Raw genomic sequence first — 11,540 nt, 5'->3', positions numbered from 1 at the left:
CCAGTTCTCAGCAGTGTTCTTAGCTGGTGGGCCAGATGACCCAGTTTGAGATGGGCCAGCACCAGGACCCAACTGGTACTGCCACCAATTCTCCCCATCACCCCATTGTGGCACTGGCAAAGTGCCTGGGCATGGCACGGGCTAAGTGCCCTACTGCCTGACTGTGGTGGGCTCAGTGACCCCACTGCTGGATGTCACTGAAGCCCCCCAGCTCTCAGCTGGATCCAGTGGCTCTATGGCCTGGATCTGGCTTGTGGGCTATAGATTGCTGATGCCAGATCCATGCCATCCAATCTATGGCTCTCCCAATACTGTCTTCCCCATTTTCTTCCCTTTTACACATTTCACTTCAGATCTGAGGAACCTTCTGTGGTTCAGCATAAAAAGACTGGTGTTGGCGAACTGCACATGGTTCAGAGTTATCTAAGATGTAGGAATGATAGCACCTATCCACTGGCATAACCTGGTTCCTTGTCAAGTTTGCAAGACAGGGAGTGTGCGAGTATGAGCACAGAAGGATCTCTTATCCCAGGAGCAGAGCCGGCAGCCCTGCTGCTCAGATGACAACTCCTGCTGGTGAAGCATGTGCAGAATTTTGCAGGAAACTCCCTGCTAGGAGGATGTATTGACTACTACCTTTATTCTGTATTTACTGTTAGCTCTCTTTCTTTACGTATACAATCTCCAGTGGGTTAACTGCTCACAGTTAGGAAGAAAAAGTGGGGCTCTTGTTGGGTTTGCCAACTAGTGACACATGTCAAATGTTTCTGCTGGTGAAAGGGATCTTTGTGCTTTATCTTGCTACATTCCTTTGGGACTTTAGAGCCAGATTTTTTAAAGCAAGTTCCTATATAGCACCTGCACACCTGGGGAAACAGGTATTGGTATGCATCACCCATTTTGCATGTACAACCTGTTCTTTGTGCCTTTGCTTACACCTGGTTGCAGCAGCTGCCTTCTGAACACAGGTCCTTAATATATAATAATTAGGTATAATTTTGCTCCCTCAGAATGATAAGAGCCTATTTCTCCTCTTCCTACAGCAGCTTACCTATAGATTCCTTGCTTTTTGACACAGATTTTTGGTTCCAGTATATTGTGAGTCTCCAGAGCTTAGATAGTCATAGCAATCTGGCTGTTATATAGAACTTATTAGAAGTTCTTTCATGCACAGCATCCTTCCAGAATAGCTCTTCCCAGTTTTTAACTATTCAGTCCAAGAACGAGGAAGCAAGTGGGCAAGCCTGCTGACTGCTTTTTGTAACCTTTTAGTTGTCTGACATGTTTTTCTGGATTAGCAGGCAACACTTCACATTCTTCTACTCTGACACAGGCCAGGGATGGAAAACTGCTAGCAGCAGCATATTCTGAAACACAGGGTTGATCCAAAAGCACATGTGAAACTTGTGAGGTTGCAGTTCTTAAGAATGGCCACAACCATGAACACTCCTCTTTGCTATTTTGCATTTTTGCTTTTAGTCTGAGTCACGGAGCATTATTCAAGGTCCCACCCAGAAATGTCTTTTTTTCACACTGCCTTGAATGCCCTCAGCTGTATCACAAGCTGTGGCACTGTGTACAGAGCAGTTGGAAGGGTGTTGGCTGCCTGTGTAGGCATACCCAGAGTTGCATCACTTTATCTGGTTGGAATAACAGTGCAGTGAAAACTGAGCAGTCTGGATTGTACAAGTACACCAGAGACCTTGGATACTTATTCAGGTGACCTCTGTGCTTTTACATTGTTACTCAAGCTATCAAAAGTATTATCCTGGTTATGGCTACACATGCTGTGATCCCATCTCCTGACTGCGGAGAGGACAGAGCCTGCAACAGATTCTCCTATGTGTCCAGTCATTTCTGAACATGCATAGTGTGAGGGGAGAGGAAGGCAGCAATGCAGCTTCATGTGTCTCTCTGAATTTCAGGCCAGCTCTGCAGTGTGGCACTGCTAAATGCACCAGCTGGGAATGCCCTGGTGGGACACTCTACCAACCCAAGATATTCAGAGCACACAGCTCCTTCCTAGCATGTTGCCTACTCCAGGGACTGGAAGAAGTGGTGTAGGCAGTGGCTATACTGGCTCTCTTCCCCCACATCAGAGAATCTGGCCTGTTTCCAATTCTGGCAGGGGAAATACCATGACCACTAAGGTAGTTTTCCTAGTTGCAGGGGAAAACCACTTTCTTGGGAAGGGGTAGTACCCTGACTGAGGTAATGCATAGATAACCTCCTACTTCCACTTCCAGTGGCTATACACTGACTTTATGGAAATGGGAGTCTCCTCCCTAACTTGCTCCTGCGGCCATATGGCTGAAGGCAAGTGAAACTTGGGGGCATCTGAACCTCAAGTCTCTGGGTTTGGGCCTGCATGTAGGATGCCCACCAAAGGATTTGGAAGCATCCGAAGCCCCAGGTGGGGGTGGAGGATGCTTGCCGGTAGCAGGGCCACATCTGGTTCTTGAATTACTCATGGATACGGAATTGATTTGGCTTGGAACATGAAAAATTTTCAAAATTAAAAGAAAAATATCTGGCATATCTCCAATCAGAGGGCAATGGTAAGGGGATACTTAAAATGTCTGTTTTACTTTGCTGCTCCATCACCCGTTTCAATTAGGTAATGGTCTGAAATAAAAGAGCAGGGCAGTGAGAAGTGGTCCTTAAGAAAATAAAGTGAGATGTTTTCCAAAGCTGTTCTTTTCCTGCCTCACCTTTGTCGGGTCATGTAAAAATGCATTTCTTTCTCTCTCTCTCTCCAAGGAAACAACATTGAGCCAAGTGCTCCTTGAGGGCTTCCATCTCTTAGTGTTTCAGGTACCTCTGGGGGGAAAATGGTGCTTTGAGCAGCTTTGAATTCAATGTTCCCTTCAGCCCTCGGCCCTTCTGTTTCAATTGCTTGGGAGTATTATTTTAATCATGATGCTTTGCAGGCTATTGTCTTTAGAGAAGGGTCTTTACAAAAAGCTTATGTGGAAAATGAAACAAAATTAACAAAAAAGGGCTTTATGATTCAAATAGAAAGACAAAGAGTGAAATTAGGAAATTAGCATCAAAGGTGAAACCAACATGAATGTTGTCTTCATCCAGGTTGAGTGAAACCTAAAAATGGAAGGAACAATATAAATTAATAAGATATAGTTCAAACATCAGGGCATAAAGCCAACTTCTAATTTTTGGTTGCAGAGGAAGGACATTTTCCAGGAGGGGACCATGTTAAAGGACACTGGATGAAGCGGGCTAATGGTTTGATTGAGTCTGTCAATTCCGATCTTCTTTGAAGGGCTTTTGGTTGCAGCCATGCTGGTCTAAGGACATAGGCAGGCAAGATTCTTTGGGTAGATGTAATATCTTTTATTAGACCAACTAAGCATTTGGAAAAAAGTTCTTTGCAAACTTTTGGGCACAAACACTCCTCTTCAGGCACAGGGAGTTTCTGCTGCAGTGGCGACTCGTAGGAGGTGCTCGGGGATACATGTATACCCCCTGAGAGCACTGGTGCACCCCCTGACAGGCAGCGTTCCCTGCTTAGGTGATGGGTGGGGGGGCAGGCAGGAGTGCGGGTAACCCCCCTGAGAGTACTGGTCAGGGAGTGGGTGCACCAGGAGAAGCACCACTGGGCCTTCTGGGTGCGCTGCTGGCACTTCTGGTCAGCATGATCAGCCGCGGGGGACCACCCTCCCCACAGTCAATGACTGGCCACTGTGGGGGGGAGGGCAAGTGCCACCCCTGACTTGGGAGGCACCAGTCACTCATGCTCTGCTGTTCTGAGATCTCCAAGGAATGAAAGAAGCTAAAAGTATGGCAGAATGTCAGTAGGAATGTAAATCGGTGGAAATTAGGAAAGCAATGGGTAGAGAAGAGAAGGGAAGGGGAGAAATGATGGGGAAATAATGCCAAAGGTAAGTAAGGAAGACACTACCCTAGTTGAGTTCTCCAAGGTAGGAAAGAGGCAGTCTATGAAAAAGTAAATAGCTGGAACTTAGGAAGACAAAGGGTAGAAAAGGAGGGGAGGGGAAAAAAGTGTAAGTTTCATAGTAGTTTCATAGTAGCTAGGGTCAGGAGGGACCTGAACAGATCATCTAGCCTGACCCCGTGCCACAGGCAGGAATGAATGCTGGGTTCACAAGACCCCAGACAGGTGATCATCCAAGGAGACAGGTGATCATCCAACAAGTGATAAGGTTAGGCAGGTACCTGGTGAGTCAGATGTCAGGCAGATTGTAATGTGTCATAAATCCGAGGTCTATGTTGAGTCCATGAAGTGGAGTTTGTAGGCTTATCTATGGAAAGTGTTTTGTAAGTTCCCTTTGAGGATTAGAACTGAGGGATCGGAGAGGGAGTGGCTGTCCTATGAGAAGTGGGCATCCACTGGTAATTGCATATTTTTGTCTTTGATGGATTTTCGGTGTGCAGTTGGTGTTTGGTTTCACCAGCATATTTTCCATCAGGACATTTGGTGCACTGAATGAGATGTATCACATTTCTGCAGGTGCAGATGTGAGATCCAGGGATGAGGATGGTTCTGTGATGGGATGTGGTTATTGTGGGGGTGGTGGAGATGTGTTGGCAGGTTTTGCATTTCTTGTTCTGGCATGGTCTGGATCCATTGGGTATGCTTTGGGTCACGGGGAGTTTGTTTCCAGCGATGAGGTTAGCAAGGTTTGGTCCTTGTCTAAAGGCTAGGATGGCTGGTTCTTCCTTGAATTGATTCTTGACCTTATTTCATGGCGTCCTGAATTTATTCTGATAGAGTCTATCTAAATGCTTTCTTTGGGCAGTCAACCCCTCCTCCATGAATGCCACATACTCCTGGAGGCTGGGGGGGATGGCAAGCTCCTGCAGGTGGTAGCAGGAGTGTCAGAGGTGGGAGTGTGGCAGCATCAAGCGGTGAGCTCCTGTAGGCAGCTGCAGAGGTGCCAGCCGCGGTGGGGGGTGGGGTGGCGGCAAGCGCTGACTAGCAGTCAGTGACCACCCACAGATGCCACTGGCAGCCTTGGCAGTGGCCAGCAGCAATCAGGAACCACCTGTAGACGCCTTCGGCGGTGTCGGCAGTGAGGGGACAGGGTGGCAAGTGGTGACCGCCAGTAGGCACTTGCCAGCAGTGTCGGCAGTGCTTTTTGCAGGGGGGTGCACCACCAAGCTCAGGGGGGGCATGTGCACCTGTGTGTGCCCCCTACATGTTGCCAGTGCCCTCCTCTGTTTTCTCTTTCTCACCCTCTAGAGTGGTTTTTAGAGCAACATGGTGTCTGTACTGCATCCCTCTGATATGACAGACAGACCGATCCGAAGTTTTGTCTTGCACAAAACATATCCAATAAAGCTCATGGGCCACACAAGATCATCTGTAGTCAGCTCTGCCAACCTCTGTGTTTCCTGTAGTTTTTTTCCTCTCCCACTCTCAAGAGTGGGTTTCATTTACTAGTCCACTCTTCATCATGAGCGTAATGCAAACCTTCAAACACTGGGGAGGAGTGAATCCAGGGAGAGACCGTTAGTAGCTTTTACAGCTGTTTGCTGCAGATTTAGACTGGAAGACTAGGAGGGGAGAAAAAAGGTATAAATGGTGCCTCCCTGAATAAAAGGGCTCTATTATGGGGAGGGGAGGGGGTGGAGAATGAGAAGGAAGATCAAGGTAAGAGCTCTGGAGAGTCAGGAGTTGTCAAAAAGCCTTTCCCATCAAGTAGGCTTCAGAGAACCATAGCAGACGGATTTTCAGTAACAGTCAAATGTAAGAGTGTAGGAAGTTGACATGCCATCCCTTGGAGAGCTGAGGTATTGACAAAAGACATGCAAACTTGAAAAACGTACATTTGTGGAAAAATCCATCATGACAAGTGACTGCGCTTAAGTCACCAAATGGACCTTACCCCTGGGACAGAACTCAATTATAGTTGCACATCCAATGACTCCATCCAGGGATAAAATGAATGGCTAATAAAAGGGAAGCATGTGGTAATCAGATCTTTCAAAAACTATTTAGCTTTTTGCCACTGAGTACCTGCTATAATTGACGTGCACTTCCCTACAAAACTGCTGCGCTCCTCAACTGGTCAGAAGTGCTGAGCCTTTCTGAGCTGTTCTGAAACACAAACACATCTTTCAGGACTCACTTAATCCTCTCGAGCTCCTCTGAGCAGGAGTCTCACTTAGCCTTTCAGTCCCCATTGGTATTAATTGCACATGAAGGATGTTTCAGAATTTTTGAATGTTTGTACGCTATTAGCACTTAGAGCTGTTTAATGGTAAAAAAAAGAATGGTGTACTGAGAGATTGCCAGTGGAGGTCCATTAAGCGTGCAGCTAGCTAGGTTCAAGGTAAGGCAGACCTCTATACTGAGCGAGAACATGTCTGATTCGCAGCTGCTGCTGTGAGTTTAGCTTTCTGTATCAGTCTTCCCCCGATCACACTGTCTTTTACCCAACTTGTGTAGGTTTTTTTTTTATTTGTCATCCTTTCTGTTCCAGTCTGCCTGCAATTAAGATCATGCATAAGTTCTTTTTTGTAAAGAAAAAAATCCCTCTCTTGGGTTTTTCCTTTCTGCCTGGTAAATGAAATACCATTCAAGGCATGTGCTTAAGAATGCACCTGCACACATACTTGTTTTGCAACATAAAACATCTTGGTGAAACTGAAATGTTGGGTATGAGAACTGCAACTACGTTGAGCTAAAAGCAGACAACAGGGGCTGGTAGATAACTTCCTGTAGTATGGAAGCTGGATGCAAGTATATTAGAAATCCAGTTAATCATGATAATAACAGTGGGCAAGTCTTCACATGCACTTTAATGTGCATTAGCCTATTTTAATGTGCATTAAAGCGTCACTGAAAAATGTGCCATTTAGTTAATGTGCATTAAAATAGGTGAATGTGCATTGTGTCATTTAAAAACTGTGCTCTTTAGTTAATGTGCATTAAGACAGACTAATGCACATTTTCCTAGTACCTCACAATGGAGGTACTAGATTTAATGCATATTATCTAAAGTGCATTAATTGAACAGGTAAATGCCCCATATGATCTTAGACCTATTCCTAAGGCCTTTTCTATTTCTCAGGATCTCAGGATTTGGCCCAACCCATTTCTCCATTCGTGATCACAAGCAGCAGTGTCGGTGTTCTGTTGTGGATGCCGGCTGAGTCACATGCTCACTATGAGGGGATAGGTAGGGGATCTTTGTGCGGCCCTCTGTCCATAGCTGTCGGCAGCCCTTGTATATTGAGCAGGACGGGATATCATAGCTAAATGGGCCAGCTGCATCTTGGCTCCCTGCCTGCCTCTCTGAGTGCACACTCATAGGTGTGAGGCTTCATGCCTTACCTTTGCTTGGTGAAAGTCCTCACTTCCCCACCTTCAGCTCTCATTCCTGTGTATCAACCATGCTTACTCAGCAGGTCCAACTAAGTTTTGGCACTGTGGTTTTTTTATCACAGACTTTGGGAGTCTGTGATAAGTGGCACAAGCAGCAGCCAGTGTTCTTAAACCAAAGTATTTAGTTTAAAAGCAAGCAACAGGAGCTTTAAAACAACACCTTATGCTGGTGTCTCTCTTACTCATTAGCTTGTTCTATGCAGGTGGAGCAGGTCCAAATTTTTCAGCCACCCCAGAAATGCCTAACTCTGTCTAAACAATTACCCCCCTTTCTCAAGTAAGATTGTTCAAGTGAAGACACTCTTTTAACTGCCAGACTTCCCATGTTCTGCGTTTGCAGGGCAGGGAGGGGGTTTACCATTGTGGACAAAACTCTTTGCAGGTTGAGTGGGGAGGAACTAAAACTTTCAGATTGATCAGGTCAGGTATTGTCTCTTAACCCTCCAGTGTTTGCAAAGAAGTGCTGAGTTTTGAGCCATTCTTTCTCCTTCCTGCTTGTTTGCTTCTAAAAATGTTATTTAGAAAATGTCTTCCCTGTCCTGCAGAACATTTTACATTTCCAAATTTTGTGGCAATTCAGAATGAAATTTTCTTCTGAAATGTGAAATTCCATTTCCCACACAACATATATAATATGTATTTACACACACACATACAGGCTCCTCACCTACCACAGAAAAAGGAATGTCCTTGGATTTGAAATGAACTGAGCAGTTTGCTTTTCCTTCTTAATTCTCCTCTCTCTGCATTTGTTCCACCTTGGCCTCTGTCCCAGCTTCATCCTCTATATTTTTCTCATCTTTCAGCCACCTTCCATGACTGCCTTTGTGCTTAGAAGTACTTCTTGACTGTCAGGCAACAAGTTCCTGTTTCTTCAAAACCTTCCTTGAAGGACACAGGAATCCTTTAAACCTTTTCGCAATTATATGTGGGAATATTGGCACAGAGAAAAAATACAAAGCTATTTGAAGGCTGTCCTTGGGGAGCTGAAAAATCATCTCATAGCTCACCAATAAGGGCATTTTCTTAAGAACTTCTTATATTCTTTCTAAATACATGCCTGTCCTTCAGCAGGCTCCAAGTAGAACATCTTTGTTTAACACCCTTTGTCCTTTTTTCCTTTGTGAACATATGACTCAGCACACCAAAAGCCTACTCTGTAAGCCCACCATTACACAAATATTTTCCATTGCTTGCAGAATTTCCTGAATGCAGTGGAGAAGTGGTGTGGTATTTGAGACGGGAGGGAGGCATGTGCATGTCATGGACAGTCTAATTAATTATTTGCTAAATGGTCTCCAGAGCTGCCCTAGTTTGGATTAGGATTCTGCCAGTCTTCCTGGGATCACACTGAAGCCATTCAGAGGTGCAAACATTTGTCTGCTTAGTTCTGCATTTCAGTGATAGATGCAGTTAAGAAAACACAGCTGTGTTCTTCACAAAAAAAAATAAATAAATGAAAAGGAAAGAAACTTCTGTGTTTCCAATGGAGCTGCTCAGTCTGATTAGGTCTGGGATCAAATGCTACTCTCACACTATCAGCCATCAGTGACAAGCCAGTTCTGGCCCCTCCATGAAAAATTCAGCGGCATCTTCATCTGAGTCTCTGAAGTTTAAGTGTGTCACAGGGTAAAATAAAGGAGTGTGCAGTAGTCAGGTGGCCCTCTTAAATATGCATGGTATGATCTTTTTGTTTCAGAGCTACAAAGACTACGTGATCCTGCCATCTACCCCCAAAACTTTTGAGCTGCCCCAGCAGGCTAAAGAGGATGGACAGCTGATTTTAATAGGAACAAACTTCAGGGAGCCCTGCAGCAGTCCTGGGCTAGTGAACTGCTGAGAGCACAAATCAGAGCAGCTGGGCTGCTTTAAATTGCAGTTCCTGGATTGGGAGAATCAAAGGATTGCAAAAGGCCTTTTACCTTCCCTGCCTTGCCCATGCCTTGAGGAGCTCTGAGGATTTGGCTCTGATTTGTGCTCTTACAAGGGACTTTGAACCAAAACACTGACATCAAACAACACGAGCACTCTGAGGAGTAGGAGACCTTGGGCCAGTTTTACTAAGCTATTTAGGTATGAAAAAAGCAGGTAGAGAGGATTTACACAATGCACTTAAGTGATCATAGTTCAACAGAAATTAGATGCCCTACTAGTTTAGGCCAGATTAAAGCTCTTTAGGCTCTTACCTGCATCTTTCAGTACCTAAAGACCGTTACAGAACTGGATGCTGATGCATAGAATGAGTATTATACGTGCTTTTATTTACTCTCACTCCGGCACACTGGTCTGTGGTGACCTTGGCTGTTGGTTGGTTCAGTCTGAAGACATTTTATAACATACAAATGACTCAGTGAAGGGAAATCTGCCCCCCCCCGTTCCCCTTGCACTGCAAAATAATAAGGAAAATAAAAACAAAAGTGCCCTGAGGCTGTGACTATCCAGTTTAAAGGACTTCATTTTTCTCTCGCAGAGCAACACTGAAAGCCTCTCCCTACTACATGCGCTAAACCAAGTCCCATCTGAGATGGGAAAGATTTGGCAGCTTTGTGCAGTACAAGAGCTGTGTGGTTCTTCTTTCCTGTTCACGCTGCCTGGTCACATTCCAGCTTTAGAGAGCTTCGCAGAACACCAGCCTTTCCTTCCTCTTGTATCTTGTTGGGTTCAGAATCAAAAAATTAACCCCAAGTCAATCTCCATATACGCACTGATAAACCATGAAAAGGAATGGTTCTTCAGGGCTTCCCTGGGCTTCTGCAGCGAATAAACATGGATAGTTATTTTGTTAAGCCCAGCCTTCAGCCTGTGATCCACTAATGATCAGAGACAGGAAAAGGTTAATTCTGGCTTGATACTGAATTTGAAAATATAATACCAGCTCAGAGATTTTCATAAAATCATAGAAAATGAGGGTTGAAGGCACCTCAGGAGGTCACATTTAGTTCAGGCCCCTGCTCCAAGCAGGACTAGCCCCAACTACATCATCTCAGCCAAGGCTTTGTCTACCCAGTCTTAAAAACCTTTAAGGATGGAGCTTCTCCCACCTCTTTGGGTAACTTGCTCCAGTGTTTTACTACCCTTCTAGTGAGGGAGTTTTCCCAATATCCAGTCTCAACTCCCCTTGCTGCCACTTGAGCCCATTGCTCCTTGTCCTGTCATCTGCCCCCACTGAGAACAGTCCAGCTCCATCTTCTTTGCAGCCCCCCTGTAGGAAGTTGAAGGCTGCTATTCAATCCCCCTCGGTCTTCTCTTCTGCAGACTAAAACAGCCCAGTTCCCTCAGCCTCTTCTCACAAGTCATATCTCCCAGCCCCACAACCATTTTCGTTGTCCTCCACTGGACTGTCTTCAATGTGTCCACATCCTTTCTGTAGTGGGGGGCGCACAGCTGGACACAGGACTCCAGATGTGGCCTCCCCAGTGCTGAATAGAGGGGAAGAATCACTGCCCTCGATTTGCTGGCAACGCTCTTAGCAATGCAGCCCAGGATGCCAGTAGCCTTCTTGCCAACAAGGGCGCACTGCTGGCTCCTGTTCAGCTTCTTGTCCCCTGTCAGCCCAGGTCCTTTTCTGCCCAGATGATGCTTAGCCAGTTCATCCCAAGCCTGCATGGGATTCTTCCATCCTAAGTGTAGGACCTTGTTGAACCTCATGAGATTTCTTTTGTCCCAATCCTCCAATTTTCAAGGAGAATTCATCCCCTCTCTCAGTTTACCTGCAAGAAAGAGCACAAGCCCAGAACATGCTGTTCCAGGGGTATGTGCCTAGCTGAAGTAAGGGATGGGGTTGGATTTAGCTCATCTTAGCAGTCATTGGGAACCCACATCACAGCAGCAGCTGATCCAAAGCAGCTTTCTTACAGAGTGCTTCGGTATGCTGAGGTTTTGCACAGTTAGGATAGTTACCTATCTACACCCACTGCTGATCACCACTGTCCCTCTTCTCCCATAGACTGGGCTCAGTCCTTCCTGGTCCTTGAGAAATACATAGCCGCACATCAAAGATGATGATGGAATGAATATGAAAGAAGCTAGGCAGAACCAGCAGCATGCTGGTTTCCACATAGCTGAGGGCGATTTAGCAGTGCGGTCCCTCCTGTGAAAGGGACACCCTTGCCGGAGGCAATGGCATTTAGCTGCTGGGGGAATACATCATTACTGAAAGAAAAGGGAATGT

General features: G+C 45.7%; 1 long non-coding RNA gene across 2 annotated transcripts; it reads right to left on the bottom strand.

Moving 5' to 3' along the window:
- Nucleotides 1-2,842: 2,842 nt before the first annotated feature.
- On the bottom strand, nt 2,843-10,302 carry LOC109289840. 2 transcript variants are annotated; one of them, XR_002095455.1, is made up of 3 exons: nt 8,037-10,302; nt 5,999-6,079; nt 2,843-3,099 (listed from the first exon to the last, which is right to left on the bottom strand). It is a non-coding gene; the product is annotated as an uncharacterized LOC109289840 (long non-coding RNA). The 2 variants fall into 2 exon arrangements; XR_002095454.1 differs by having other exon boundaries at nt 8,041-10,302.
- Nucleotides 10,303-11,540: the final 1,238 nt, after the last annotated feature.

The sequence above is a fragment of the Gavialis gangeticus genome, unplaced genomic scaffold, assembly GCF_001723915.1.
Source record: "Gavialis gangeticus isolate Ggan-Ray unplaced genomic scaffold, GavGan_comp1, whole genome shotgun sequence".
Taxonomy (NCBI): domain Eukaryota; kingdom Metazoa; phylum Chordata; order Crocodylia; family Gavialidae; genus Gavialis; species Gavialis gangeticus.
Note: the sequence above shows the minus strand (reverse complement) of the source record. Positions and strands in the feature narration are given on the sequence as shown.